This window comes from Peromyscus californicus, unplaced genomic scaffold, assembly GCF_007827085.1.
Source record: "Peromyscus californicus insignis strain IS unplaced genomic scaffold, ASM782708v3 Scaffold_5__1_contigs__length_169319896, whole genome shotgun sequence".
Classification (NCBI taxonomy): Eukaryota; Metazoa; Chordata; class Mammalia; order Rodentia; family Cricetidae; genus Peromyscus; species Peromyscus californicus.
Window position 1 is genome coordinate 45215778 of NW_026294573.1, and position 15620 is coordinate 45231397.

A 15620-nucleotide genomic window follows, 5' to 3' on the forward strand; every position below is an offset into this window, starting at 1 on the left:
CCTGCAAGGGGTTTCAGGACAGGGTGAAAAGAAGTTGTCCAGGGGTTGTGGGGAGCCTGAAGAAGATCCTGTGTGTGCAAACATGTGTATGTGTGTGCATGTGTGTGTAAAGGCATTACTCTCTGCACAGGGCTGTGGTCAAAACCCTCTTCTGTCCCCAGTCTTCCAGACTCTCTATAATCTCAGGAAAGACAATGCCTTGTCTCGGCCTCAAGAGACATTGAAGACACACGCTTCCACCCCAGCCACCCCGACTGAGCCATGCACTGCACCCAGCATGCGGCAGCCATGACAACTGGACCACAGATCTGCAGTGCTTAGGTCACCCCCATGGAGTCCGGAGACAAAGCTGGGTGCCTGTGGCATGGGCTCTGCCTCCCGTCTTCAGGCTGAGATTTCTCACGCATTGTAGTGGGTGCCCTCTGCTGGTCCATTGTGGACACTGCGCCTGGGCCTCCAGAGCCTCCTGGGAGGGGAGGCAAGCTTGGCCTTTCCCTTCCTCTCTTCCTCACTGTTTCATCGTGCCCTAAACATCCTGGCTCATCACCAACAACCCCTTGTCCTCAACAGCCTCTCCCCTACATCCCTCTCACCTTGCTCTAGAATGCCTGGTCTCCTAGAGAACCTGTTTGTAGCCTTCTCTTTCCTGGCCGAGACATAGAAGCTGCTCCTTTACATCCTCCAGATCTCTGTCCTCCGTCCCCCACAAACCCACAACAGGTCACCATAACCACCCCCCCCATGCTACCCCTGCTGTGTGAAGAACTCAACTGGCTCACTGCCACCTCTATTGCCGAGGCCTTGGGGCCACTCACCTAGCCTCCCATACCCTCCGTTGTACTCTTGACCTCGTCCTTTGGTACCTGGGTCTCTTCCAGCCTTTCAGTTTTAAAACTCTCGCTTCTGCCCTAGTCTGCCCACACACACCCTCCTCAGCAGCTCTTGGCTAGCATTCATCACAGACATCCTCTGAGCACACTGCCTCTCACCTCCTTCCACATCTCACCTCCACTCAGTTAACAATGGCAGCTCACTCTTGGAGTCTCCTCTGAGACCGCCCCTCAGCTCCCTGACCTGCGACTTGCATTCATCCTCTTGCCTCTGTCTCCCAAGTGTTTGAATTGCAGATGTATGCTACCAGACACTGTGATTTATTGTAATTAAAAAAAAAAACTTGCAGCTGGATAGTATAGCTTATGCCTAGAAGCTGAGAGGTTGAGGCCAGAGGATTGCTGTGAGTTCAAGGCCAGCCTGGGTGACAGAATGAGCCGTTGCCTCAAAACAGCAACAGCAACAATGCCCGAGTCACACTTGCAGGGGATAGTCTACGCATGGTAACTCCAGCACAGTTCCTAGAGAATTCAGAGGCTCAGGCTACGATTCTTATCGCTACACAGATGAGGTCACGGGATCTCCGAGAGAGGCCGTGTGACCCCAGACAATGTTGTCTTGTCCTGGTGCTGGCCCTGCTCCTTTATGAGGCTTCCTAGACCCCTCCCCATCCTTCCTAGCAGCTGATACCCTGCTGTCCTGTCAGTGAGAAAACATGTACAATACGTATAGAATTCTCCTCCATCCCCGCCTTGACCCGGGACTGTGTGTATCCTTCTGCGTCTTCTGTTGGTGTGGAAGAGGTCTCTAAGCCTTCCATAGTGGCTCTGAGAGCACCCTTTCTCCCTGTGGAAGACTCCCCTCTCACCTGAACTGCGTACTCTTCCCTCAATACTGAGTTATTCCAGCATCCCAGAGTGCTCCACCTCTCCAGTGCCAGAAGAGGGGAACAAAAATTTCTTGATCTCATACACCCTCCACTTACTGCCTATTTTGGGGTGCATTTTAAAATTACTTTTAAATTTAGTTGCCACACAACAGGTGTGTGTGTGTGTGTGTGTGTGTGTGTGTGTGTGTGTGTGTGTGTGTGAAGTACAGTGTGATGTTTAGACACAGGTATGTAATATGTAGTGATCAGATTTGAGTAATTAGTATATTCATGGCTTCAAGCATGTGCCACTTCTGTGCTGTGAGAACAGCCAGAAGCATCTTTCTGGCTCCTTTGAAATCTATATGATATTTAGCTGCAGTCACTTCAGTGCAAAAGAACCTGACAATCCCTCTGTGCCAGCCTCACCATTCCTGCAGGAGAATCTCCCTTGGTTGGGCCCATCTGGTGACGTTCCTGTGCAGAATCTGGTTGCTGGACGCCATCTTCTGGTCTACTTCTGCTATAATGGCTCTTGGCCCATGAGTTGCATTTGTCCCTGGACCCACTCACCTCCCCCGCCCCCTCACCGCCGCACACCTGATAGACTCCCTCATGAACTCTGGTCCCTGCTTTGAGCACCACTAATACTCTCAGCCCAGCATCCTTCTGTGTGATTCATGCCATCGAGAGAGTGAATTGGCTCATGAGGTCGAAAGGGTAAACAGGGAGCCCCAGTTTCCCCAGTAAGAGCCTCTCTCCGGTTCTGTAACAACACCAAGCACTCTCCCCCTTCTGTCGTCCTCTCCCTTTCTCTCTCTCTAGCTCTCTCACTTTTCCTTGCTTGTTCTCTCCCCCCACCACACACATAGAAATTGTCAGCTTTCAAAGAACATCCAGGGTGCAACCATGTCCATGGCCATTCTCCTCCCCGTCACCACCATTGCACGGGCTCATGGGCTCCGGACTGCTTTCTGTTTCCACCCTGGCCTGCTACCCTCTGTCTTCTTAGTAGCAGCAATACTTTAATAACGGGTCAGATAAATTTCTCTCCCCTCACAACTGCCTTCATGTCTCCACCCGAGACCCCAGAGGGTGCAGAAGCTCCTCGCACACTGCACCCCACACCCCACATCTTGAAGCACAGCTCACCACACCGTGCCCAGGACCCACTCCCTCCACCCACTTCCTCCAGACACTTCCCTCGCTACCCTTTCAAGTCCTCTCACGCCCCTCGAACACGCCAGCCTCGCCATCCTCTTGACCCTAAGCACCTGACTCTCCTGTCCACTCTCCTGTAGTGGGGGCTGCACACAGTGGTGTGTGTGTGTGTGTGTGTGTGTGTGTGTGTGTGTGTGTGTGTGTGTGGCAGGTGCTGATCGGAAGTCCGTGCTCATTGCTCTAACCCAGCACCTGGAACAGTGTTCAGATGCAACGTGTGCTTGGAGAGAATTAAGTCAAGCGGTCAAAAGGGCATGTCAGGCTCGGGTGCTGAAACATTGGTGCAGCAGAGACAGGGCTCCTTCTCTCACCAAATCCAGTTTCTGGGGACAACAGGCACACTACCCGACTGGTTTGCAGGCAACCATTTTTATTTGTCCCCTGTTGAACCTGGAAGAAAACTGCAGCTCTTCTCACCCATCTCTGCTCCCCCATCTCCACCAGCTCGAGAAAGTGCCCTGGCCTCTGACAGTTGGCCTGTGCTAGACTCTCCTGGCCGTGCTCTCTCTGGACCTTAGGAAGCAGCTGGAAAAGGACTCAGGTTCACAGGGTGGCATGGTGGCCCTCAGTTTCTTCATCTGTTAAGGAAAGGCAATAGTCTCAGCCCAGTGTGCTCCATAGGGGCTGGAAAGATGACGCAGGGACAAAGGAAACCCTCTGGACAAAGGCAAGGCGAGATGTGTCACTACTGCGGACGTGACAGCCCTATAAGACACAAGCAGCAAGACCCCTCTAACCCGGTTTGGGGTCTACACCTTGGGCTTTGTTCTATACATGCAGAGGGAAATGTCACACATACTTATATGCTGGTTTATCACTTGGTTATCTGAATGTCACCCCAGGGTCCGTTGTGTTTGAGGGCTTGGTCCCTGGGGTGCTACTGGGAGGGATGGAATCTTGGAAGGTGAGTTCTTGTGGGAAGTCCTTAGGTCATTGGAAGATCACATTGGAGGAGCTTGTGGGGTTCTAGCCTGTCACCTCTCTGCTTTCCTTGGAGACATGAGCCTTTCGGTCCCTCACACACCTCTTGTCACCACCATGGGCCGCCTTCCCTAGAACTCAGCCCACACTGGTGTCCCACCCTGGCAGTCCTTAAATGTGTCAGATGCTTAGGTGCTGTGGTTGCCTTTTGACCTCTAGGATTTGTTTCTTTGTTTCTTCCTTCCTCCCTCCCTCCCTCCCTCCCTCCCTCCCTCTCTCTCTCTCTTTCTTTCTTTCTTTTTTTTGGTTTTTCAAGACAGGGTTTCTCTGTATAGTTTTGGTGCCTGTCCTGGATCTCGCTCTGTAGACCAGGCTGGCCTCGAACTCACAGAGATCTGCCTGGCTCTACCTCCCAAGTGCTGGGATTAAAGGCATGCACCACCACCACCCGGCAACCACTAGGATTTCTTGGGAAGTAATGCACTCCTATTTGCCACCCTTGCCCATCCTAGGCCATGGATGGTGGGGACACCCCTGGATCCTTGCTGGGACTCTCGTGCATTTCATTTGTTCTCGGATTTTCACTGTGATCATTTTTGTGCCATTTGCCCCTTGTCTAATTCTTTCTTGGGATAAATTCCTAAGAAATAATGTCACCAGGTCAGAACTATGGACAATGTCACAGTCCGTCACTGATTAGAGTTACTAGTGCAATAAAATGAAGAGCCTGAACTAGACACAGAGCAGAAGGGAATTCCTTGCTAAGATACCATTTCTAATCAGCAGAGCCATCTCTAAGGAACACTAACAACATTTAGTGTATAAAAGCCTCAAAGCTAGTCTTGAATTTTGAATCCTCTTGCCTCAACCTCTCCAATGCCACAGATGTGTGCCAAGTGTCCCACATTGCCTTCTTGAATTATGACCTGAAAGTGAGCATGCCCAGAAATATGCCTATCCCCAAGGTGCTTTTCTGTAGAAATATATAGACTCCCCTGATAAAAATCTGCATGCTTCTGTTGAGGAGGGAATTGCTTTAGAAATAATACCCGTATTCTCCTTACCTGATTCAGGTAACGAATCTTCATTTTAAATTATTTTATTATTTTGTGTGTGTGTTTTGTGCACATGTTTATGAATGTGTGTGCAGGCGACATGGATTGGAGAAGGAAACGGCAAGGGGAATGATGTGGTCACCTTCTCTCTGTCTTGGTACCCAGCAATGGCTGCGTCTTCAGTCTGGTTTTGAGGTGAGAAGGACATTGTGGAGGAGTGCTCTCTTCTGTGGACAGAGAAGTAGAGCCTCAGTGTGAGAGGAAGGAAGCACCATTCCCGTTAGCTCCGAGGTCTGAGGTTGCATGTGATGGGGTGGAGCCCAGCCTCTTGTGCCAGGGAGTCTGTGTGGGAATAGCAAATGAGAGCCTCCAGGCACCTTTTCTTCTTCTAATGCCTCCACTTGGTTTTGTTTGCTTTGTTTGCTTGTTTTTTGAGACAGGGTTTCTCTGTGTAGTTCTGGCTGTCCTGGAACTCACTCTGTAGACCAGGCTAGCCTTGAACTCACAGAAATCTGCCTACCTCTGCTTTCTGAGTGCTGGAATTAAAGGCATGTGCCACCACCACCTGGCCACAATTCCACTTCAAAGAACTCACGAAACAGGTATGTCACATATGTGAAGAAGCATGGCTCATCCTCACAGGCTTGAATGTGATGGCCAAGGAGAGAGGACATTCACCAGGCCCAGTAACAGGAGGATGGTAAAGAACTGTAGAACACATGTGGGATGATCTACAATGGGAAACAGTGGAATAGAGATATTGCACAGGAGTCTTCCTCCCAGAATCCTGGAAATGTCCATAAATGGATGGAGCCAGCTGAGATTCCAGAGAGTCATTTGGCAGATGGATATATTTCATTCTGCAAAATTTGGAAAATTAAAATATGTACACCACACCATTGATACCTATTCAGGATTTCAATGTGCAACTCCTATGAGTTCTAAAAAGGCTGATTCTGTAATTACATGCCTATTAGAAGTCATGGCCATCATGGGAGTACCTATACAAATTAAGACTGACAATGTTCCAGCATATGTCTCCAATAAAATGAAACAGTGTTTTGCTTATTACAATATAAAGTGTTTTACAGGTATACTACACAATCCAACAAGGCAGGCAGTTATAGGATATGCTAAATAAACAGAAAGGGGTAATAATGACCCCTACAAATAGATTACATAATGCTTTATTGACCTTGAATTTTCTTAATGCTGATGAGAAAGGAACAACAGCTACAGAGAGAGACTGGATAATAGAAAAAACTCCTGAGTGAAATCAACCTGTCTACTTCAAAGAGATGTTGACCTCAGAATGGAAACCAGGATGTATACTACATTGGGGAAGGAGTTTTGTTTCCACAGGAGAAGAAAAGCTATGGATATCAACAAAATTAATAAAAATTCAATTCAAACAGGAGACATCCCCTGATGAGGAGAAATGATAGCTCATCCACCGATATGACAATTCTTTCTACAAGTTGTAAGGAAAACTCACCAAACAAGGCTCAGGGAAGGGTTCTGTTTTTTGTCTTTACAGGATAATAGAAACACCCATCTTTAAGAAATCAAAAAACTTTGGACACCTAGATGTCTAAAGCAGAAAGGAAGGACCTATTGGTACCAATATACTCTACAGAGTAATATCTCACTGCCTAACATCAATATGTCTTTATCTCAAGAAAAGTTGTGGTCCTGATTCAATTATAAATCAAGCTGGCTTTGAAGTTGGAATGTGACTCTCTCCTTCTCTAGACCCAAGCATGTTGCTAAAAGAAAAAATTAGGAGATTCTGTCTCATATCAGAGAGCCAACTGATGTGGGACAGAAGAAAGCCAATAATCTAGGGACTATTGTTGTCAAGATTCTGTTTCTCTCCATGTTTATTCTTGATTCCTTAGACTCCTTCTTCACATGTCATGCCATCTTAAAATTTAAACTTTCTGTTTTAATATTAATAATGTTCAAGTTTTCCATAATGAAAAATAAATCTTTCTAATAGCAATCTCTGAAGTCTCCAGGAAGAAGATGGGGTCCCACAACAATGACTCTACCCAGTTCATAATGAAGCCATTAAGCTGATAAACATCACTCAATGATCAGCTTTGGACTGCAAACTCTCCAGGACAGTTCCAAGATGAGATCCATCATATTACACTTCTAGCCAGAACTTCAGACAAACCTCACCTGTTGCTCTGAGACTGGCTACAAACGTTACAACTAGTCATGAGACTTTACCATTGTTTTAGATTTCTTACAGGATCCCACAGAGATACTGTCACCCCCTAGATAGCAGGAAGCAGTTTCAAGAAAATGAGGCCCCTGCTCCCAAAAGGTTTTATTTTCTCAGGGTTATGGATAATTGTCATCTGTTAGGGGTTGGTTATAAGTTGTAATAGGGTTGGGGGTTGTAGTAGGACAGGCCCATAGGGTCGAGGAAATTGGCTCAAACCAATTGCCAAGGCATGCACATAATGTACTTCCTTATGAGCCAACCTGGAGTCTTCCTGAGGTCCTAGCAACAGGCTCTGTCAGAATTCCTGATCGCTGTCAGAGTTCCTGATCATGCCCAGCCAATGAGGGACAGCCACACAATGTCACTAGACTGGGACATAGCCTGGGTGCTAGGAGGAGGATAAATAAGACCTTCCCCGTTATTGAATAAACAAGTTTGCCTTCAACTGACTCCTGGTGTCTGTGTCATTGATGCTGTGCCTTCTCACCCCCTCTCCAAGGGAGCTGTTAGGATCTAGCAACATCAGGTGGAACAATAAAGTTCTTTTGGAAAAGAAAAAAAGGGGAATAGATAGGTTAGGATATTAAGGTAGATTATTGTATCTACTTGTAAACTAATTTAGCAAACTATCAGCCTGAGATAATTTGCACTGGTATGGATTCTTGTATATTTATACAAATGTAAACTATTTTTCTATTCTTATTTAAGATAATTTGTATATTGATGCAAATTCAAAACTGTAATTGTCATATTGTACATATATTCCTACTTTTGTTTGAAATATTTTATGTGTTGATACAAATGTATAATTATATTTATTACACTGTACGTAAGTTCTACCTCTGTTGAGGATATTTTATATATTATACATATTAAGAATATTGTTGTCATATTGCACTATACATTTCTATAGTATCAGAATTTTGAGGTCATTGTCCTTATACTGTATATTTGTTTACAAATTATTTACTGTTAATGTGTAGCCTTAGTCCTTAGGTTATTTAGGTAGATAAGACTTACAGGTTAATAGTCACCCATGCTTGTCATAGTTATTGATATGTTAGTTAGGTATTCCAGATTTATAGAAATGTATGTAAGATGGATAGATAATCTTCAAACACTTCATAGACCTAGAGAATATGGCATTTTAGTGTTTTGATAACTTAGAATTCTGTTGACTGACGTGAGACACAATTGCTCCTGGCAGCACCAATCTGATCCTGAGAGAATGTTGGGCTTCTAAGACATTTCCATTTGGAAGTTTGTCTTCTTCTTGGCACAAAATGGCCTGCTGGGTAAAGAACTTCCCTTGCCTCAACTGCAGACAGAATGAACGCTGTCCTTTCCAGATGAGCAGGACACAAGGAAAAGCAACTGCTGAACCTTGCCAAGACAGGGTAAGATGGTCTTTCAAAATTCCTGCTTCTGAAAATGGTCTGTCAGATATTCTAGGCCTATAGCCAAAAATGGATGCCCCAACAATGCTGAGAAACATTAGGTAACTGTCCAGGCTGCCAGCTATCTGTCAATTCTTGCAATTTTTCGGAAGTTGCTTCCTTGCATTTCCTGTTTACTCAGGTAATATTATTTTCCTTCTCAGGTCTTTGATGGGGTTAAAGACTAGATAGTTACAGTTATAATCCTCTCATATCTTAGCTAAGAACATTTTAGGTACTAAAGTTTCTTCATGATAGGACAGCTATTGAAGTAATCTCTATAACTTGCCATTTACCTATGATCTGGGCATTTAATATGTATTTCTTGTTCCTGTTGGTTGTATTTCCATTTTTGTTTATGTTATTACCTTTCCCTTCTCCTGAAAAATACTTGATAATTGTTCCTATTGTATATAGTTTTGTATTAGGTTTAGAACTTTCTTATTTAGATAAAAGAGAGAGATGTAGTGGGTACCTGTTCCTCCTATGACCTTGAGGTACAGCCCCTAGGGCGAAGCCTCTGAGCTAGCTTAAGACCTGAGGGGCACATATGAAGCCCTCTCTTCTGTCCCTTGTGGGCTTGGACAATGGGGACTGACTCAGGCAGCAGAAGCAGCATGGGATCGGCCATCAGTCTTCCAGGACTCTGTGACGGATCTGCCTTATCCTGTTTAGTGAGTTGTTCTCCTCAATATAATTTCTTAATAAATAATTCCTTTATCAATAATCTGTGGATTATCTGCAATACCAAAGTATATCAGGAGCACATGGACATATGGGCAGCAAAAGACACCAAACAAAGCAAGCCTGTGAATTTACTGAGCACACCAAACATACTCTCATCTGAGACTATAAAAGTAGCACCCCAAGACTGAGATGTGTCAGACACACCAACCTATCTCCTCTTGTCCAGGACCATTGCCACAGGAAAGGACCTCTGCCTCTGTCCCCAGGCTTCAGCTGGAGCCATCTCAGCCCCCATGAACAGCTTTGCTCTGCCCTGCAGTCTGGTCCCCTATGGAGACTTTGCAGTTCTCTTCATCGGCCTCCTGGGCAGCCTCTAACCCTTTCCTCGCTGACTGAGTCAGCAGAGGCCAACCAGATGCATCACCGTGGTGGGAGATGCTGACAAGTAGGGAGCCTGTGCATCAGTGAGGACCACGGGTGCACGAGGAACTGGGTAGGATTTGGCTCAACTTTGTTGTGAATATAAACTCTGCGAAGTGTAACACGTGACCTCAGAGTTGGTAACTTTTAACTTTTTTAATTTCTATTGGTGCAGTGGTGAGGAGATGCCTTAATTTTTTTTTTTTTTTTAAAGATTGGAGTAAAGGAATCTGTGATGGCGGGTGACCACTATGGAGTGAAATCAGGATCACTTGGTGAATTACAACCAAGAAAACTGACATAGCACGTGAATTTGTTGCCTGTTAGTAAGTCCTGACAGTGTAGGAATATATGGATGTGTCTGTCTGCATTTCTGACAAGCTGCCTTTATGATGCCTGCAGCAAGAGGTGCAAGGATGGAGGTGGTATGTGACTTTAAGGACTTTGGCTCAAGGTGGAGCCCAGGTATTTGGGACAACAATCTAGCAATCCTTGTTGGTGCCCTGGAGTGTTTAGGGTCCCGGCTCGGGTTCCAGCCTGCAGAGGTTAGAGGACCTGCAGCTGGCAAGAGAAGCAGTCCAACGCTCTGTGATTTGAGATGCCCCAGGGTTGGGATGGAGAGGACTGTGGTACTCTGACTCTAATGGTTAATATAGTCTCCTTTGACAGGATCCAGTTCACGTAAGAGTCAGGGCTCTGGGGATGTTTGTGGGAGATTGCCTAGACTGGGTAGTTGAAGACAGATGACTCCTGGGCTGAATAAGAAACAGCAGCACTCATCTCTCTCCGCTTCCTGACCGTGGATGCATTGTGAGCATGTGATCAGTTGCTTCTCCGCTTCCTGACTGTGGATGCATTGTGAGCATGTGATCAGTTGCTTCTCCGCTTCCTGACTGTGGATGCATTGTGAGCATGTGAGCATGTGATTCTGCAGCTACACTTCTGCACAACGATGACCTGTGCTGGCAAACTGTAAGCCAAAACAAACCCCGTCCTTAAATGGCTTCTCTCAAGCATTTTTCACGGCAAACGAGAAAGGTAACTAATACATAGGATAAGACACTAGAGCCTCCAGCATCTAAAAAAAAAGAAAAGAAAAGAAAAGAAAAAAAATGAAGGCATCTCCTCACCACTTCACCAATAGAAATGAAAAGCTAGTTGTTGAAAATTCCATTTGAAAGTGTCTCTGTAAAAACACAGCATCTCTGAGAAGAGAGCCGAAGTGGGAACAGCAGCTTTCTACAGCTGCTGGCTAGCACAGATGGTTGTTGAAAGGCAACAGAAACTTGTTACTTTGAGGTTCTGGAGGCCAGAAGTCTCCGTCAAGGGGCAGTGGAGTTGTGCTATGGGGAGAACCCCTCCTAGTCCCTTCCGGTTTGGGGGGCCTCCTACTCCTGTGTTAGCACCACTCGTTGCCCAGCCTCTTCCCGGTGTTCCTCTGGCTCTTGCCTAGGCCCCTCCTTTTGTTTATCAAACCAGCCCCCTAAGTAGGGTCAAGGCTGGGCGCATCTTCTGAGTGGACATTCTCGAACCTACTACTATGGTTTCAGGAGTGAGAGGAAGAACTTCCCAGTGTACATTGGGGGGGGGGCACTCACTGGTGACCAGTGGGTGGGGCTAGGGGATAGATCTGAAAAGGGGGAAGAGTTATGGTAGGGGGATAATTAATGAGGGATGAAAACCCAGCCAAGTGGCAGGCACCCTGCTAGGTACTAGGTATCCTTCCCCCCCCACCCCACTCCGGGAGAATGCAGTGAAGGGTGTGGGATGAGACATGACTGCTCCTCCGGTTCCATCTGTCAAAGTGCCCAGGGTACCTACACACCTTCCCCTTTCCTCACTCCACCCCGTCCCCCTCCCCCGACACAGGCTGTTCGGGAGCACACACACACACACACACACACACACACACACAGAGCATACTGAACCGAGACCGACTTAGCCCAACCTTGAGACATTCTGTGTACAGTTTCAGGGTAAGAAGCCTCAGAGGGAGCATGAGAAAGACTAGCTGGGGGACTTGCTGCAGGTAGCCTTGGGGAGAACGCTGGCCAAAGTCTCGTTCATCGAAGCAAGGCGGAGTCTCCAGCGTCTCTGAGTAAACGTGAACGAACTCACTTTCCTGCAATGGTGGGCTATTTGGTGGGGGATAGAGAAACAGAACACAGGGATGACATCAACTTGGCCCCACGGCCTTCCCTTAGCCTACTCCAGAGGATTCTCTGGTGTGAGGTAAAGACAAAGGTGGAATGGACAGCTGCATCAGACCGCAGGACCTGGATTCACGGTCGAGCAGCTGCAGACTGCCATCCCGAAGCAGCTTGGAGTCCTGCTTCCGAGGGGAGGCTGGCATTGTGCCTCCCCTCCGTAGCACCTGCCCTGACACCAGAGCGATAGGCTCCCCTTCGCGTCTCCTGCCCAGCGCATGGTTAGTGTGCACGGAAAGCTTGCTCCTTTGAGCTCTGGGCTACAATGTGTAAAAAACGAAAAAACAAAACAAAAACAAACAAACGAAACAAAGTCCCCAAACAGACACAGACTGAACCCTTGGATTCCTCCACCTTGTGCTTACAGTGGAGTTTGGCATCTTTGAGGATTAAATGTGGAGTCTTTGTCCCTGGAGGTGAGTGTAGCTGGAGCCCAAAGAAAGCAGTTTCTCCAGGTGGACTATGGGAGCAGAGGGGTGCAGGCCAGGGAGGGGATCCAGGCTGTAGGGAGAAGTCTGTGGGCAGTGAGGAGTCTGTATCCGACATGGACTAAGGTCGTGGGTCACAGGAAGGAGGAGGGTCCAGGGGAAGTTAGTTAATATTGTTGGAGGGAGAAGTAAGGGGGTGGCTGGCAGACCCCGGAAACACTGAAGAGGTGGGCTCAGCATGGCTCTGACTTGGCACCAGGGCTGAAGATGAGAGGCGGGGGAATGTGGCAGGCCCGGCTTGCAGCCCAATTAGGATTTGGGGTTTCATTCTCCTCTGAATGTCATTTGACGCTGTCTGGGGAGGGCGAGGCCGAAACCCGATCCTTTAGTACCCAGGCCCCGTTAATGTTTAATCCGAGAGGATCTTCCGATGGGGCTTGGGGTGGCGTGATCTCCCGGCCCCCAGGCGTCCAGCACCCACACCCTAGAAGGCTTTCGCCCCCACGTGGACGCACGCAGGGCGGTCTGAGACTGGAGGGCTGAGTCGGTGCTTGGCGCCTCGGGGACATCGCAGCCCGCAGCCCCCGAGCCCGGTGCTCCGAGTCGCGCACATCCACGTCCTTCCCACCGCCGTGTCCACCTCTCCTCTCCCCGATGGGCGCCCGCTTCTTTGCGCGGCTGCGGTGGCCGCTGTGGCCACTGCTGCTACTGCTGCTGTTTCTGCACCCCGTGGTCGCCGGTGCCCAGGATGAAGACACCGACTACGAAGAGCTGATGCTAGCCCTCCGGTCCCAGGAGGATGGCCTGGCCGATGAGGTCCCGCATGTGGCCACCGCCACCTTCCGCCGTTGCTCCAAGGTGCGGGCGAGGGGTGCCAGGCAACAGTGTCACTTCGGGGTTGGGGTGGTGTTTTCCGAGGTTCTTCTCTGCACATCCAGTCGTCTGGCGGTCTCAAAGTGCAGCCCCGGGGTGCGGGAGGCACGATCCAGCATGCAGCTAGCTGCACCTTGTAGCCGCGTGGTGGGGGTGCTAAAAGCTTACTTTGTAAGGTGTGGGGCGGAGAGCGAGCTACTGGTGCGGTCGGTCGTGCAGAGAGGGTGTCCTTCGAAGTAAGGTGGCTGGAGACCATGGGGAGGCTGAGAACTCTAGAGGCACATCTTTCTCAACTGAGTGCCAACAGTCATCCTGGGTGTCTGTTGGGGGCTCTGTGGGCCTTGTACTACAGAAAGGGTGAAAGAGCTGAATGACTTGGGGTGAGTGAGTGAGTGGGTGGGGTCAGCTTCCTGGGCATAGCTGTCCCTGGCTCTGGGCCACAGGAAGCTCCTGCCTGAGTTGGAGCAATTTTCTCTAAGTTAATCTTCCCAGGGTTCCACTTTGCTCGGCTCGGAAATGGACTTGGGGTTGGAGGCTGGAGTCACCCACCTGGCTCTGGATGTCCAGTTCCTTTGTCTTGAGCTTTCGTTAAAAGGGAAGTGACGGTCCTTAGGTGGCTACATAGGTGATCTCGGATGTAACCAGGGAAGAGATCATTTGTGGGATTATAGCCGGCTGCAGTGTGACTACCCGGCCACCGCTACTGGGACGGAAGGGAGAAGGGGCTTCCTAGAGCTCCCGGGCCCCAGCCAGCCAGTGTGCTGGTGGGCGGATGTCAGGCTCCTAACTCGAAACACTCCTTAAGATGTTCCCTGAGCTCTGTACCTACAGGGACATGGAGTCATGGGCCAGGGTGATAAAGGACGTTTTAGAGGCAAGCATGCCTGTAATCTTGGCTCTCAGGAGGCTGAAGCAGAAGGATTGTGAATTCAAGGCCAGCCTGAGCTACATAGCAAGGCCCTGCCACAGACAAATAAGACAGTCCTAATCATCATTGTCCCCAAAACAACAATCACAGGAAACCCTGAGTCCCCTATTTTGAGAGGCAAGTGAGAAGAAGTGAATGTGTGTCTGAGGGGGTCAGGAATGGCCAAAGGGTTACTTATTCATTCATTCAATGACTGTTTTGTGGGAATAAAACTTAGAATGAAAATAATCTTGGCAAGGAATTTGAATTCAATCTTTGGTGCACCCCTGGTTTCCAGGAAAACTCTCGTTCCGTTGCAGAGGACCCTCCCAATTGTGTAGCTTTTCACTGGGCAGCAGACATTCTAGATGGAGCTTTGAAGTATAACTAGGAGCTCCACAAATGAATGAAGGTGGCGTGAGAATTTTCTTCTAGAGGGGAAGTGGCATGAATAGAGGTACAGAGCTGGGGGAGGCAGAGCAGAAATAAGGCTCACATGTCTGCAGCCCCTACACTACCTTCTGAGATCTGAGATGTTCTGAACCCAAAAGACTCTTTATGGTTTACCTGACGGTAAAGCTGGACCTGATCTGACTCAAGGTTGTTGATAATCATCAATCATTCTGTCGGTGTGGATGTGGCTATCCAGACATTGCTGCTCTCACCCTTGAACTCACTCCCCATTGCCCATTGCTGCCTTTCTAAAACCCCAGTGACCCCGAGGACTGGGCTTCTCTGGCCAGAGTCAAAGGCGCATGTGCTGTGATGTAGGCGGTGAAGGTACAGAGTGGGTTGAGGCAGAGGCCAGGGAGGAACATGGAGATTGGGCTTCAGCCATTGGGTGGAGCGGATCTGTGGAAGGTTCTCCAGCAGAAGCCTCTTCCTCACAGCTTCACCCTTGACTCTTCTCTCTGTCTGGAGGTGTTATTTAGATCCCTTTACTGGTCATCTCTTCTGCCCCATTTGCCGAGCACCTAGTTAGGTGTTGAACACACTCATCTCTTTGGAATACCCCTGCAGGTGTATCCTGGGTGTGTTATGGACTCTGTAACACAAGAGATATCCGGGGGTTGAAGAGGCTGAGTGATTTGCTAGTGGCCAAAAGACTAGGAAATAATACTGGAGGTGGGATAGTAAACGCTGGAGGTGGGAATAAGGGCTGAAGCCTCTGACTTTCCTCCTCTGGGCTGCTGCTGCCGGGGAGTCAGAGCTGGGTAGGAAAAAAGTGAGTTACCTTGGATGGGCCACTGAACACGGAGGTGTGGCTAGAAAGGCCTCTGGCACAAGTGGCCTTTGGGTGGAGTCAGCTGAGTGGCCAGGCCTTGGTGGATTACCTAGAGAGCTGGGTGTGGTATGGAGGCTGCCACGTGTGGCCCATGCCTTCCCTCCCTGCCGACTGCCAAGTTGGAAAGCCTGTACACCACAGTAACACAAATCGTTGCTTAGCTGGGGGATTTGTGTTTTAGCCACAATTTAATCCCTTCTCTTTACAGTTTATCTGTTCTGTTTCCTTGGCTTCAGTCCTGCTGTGCA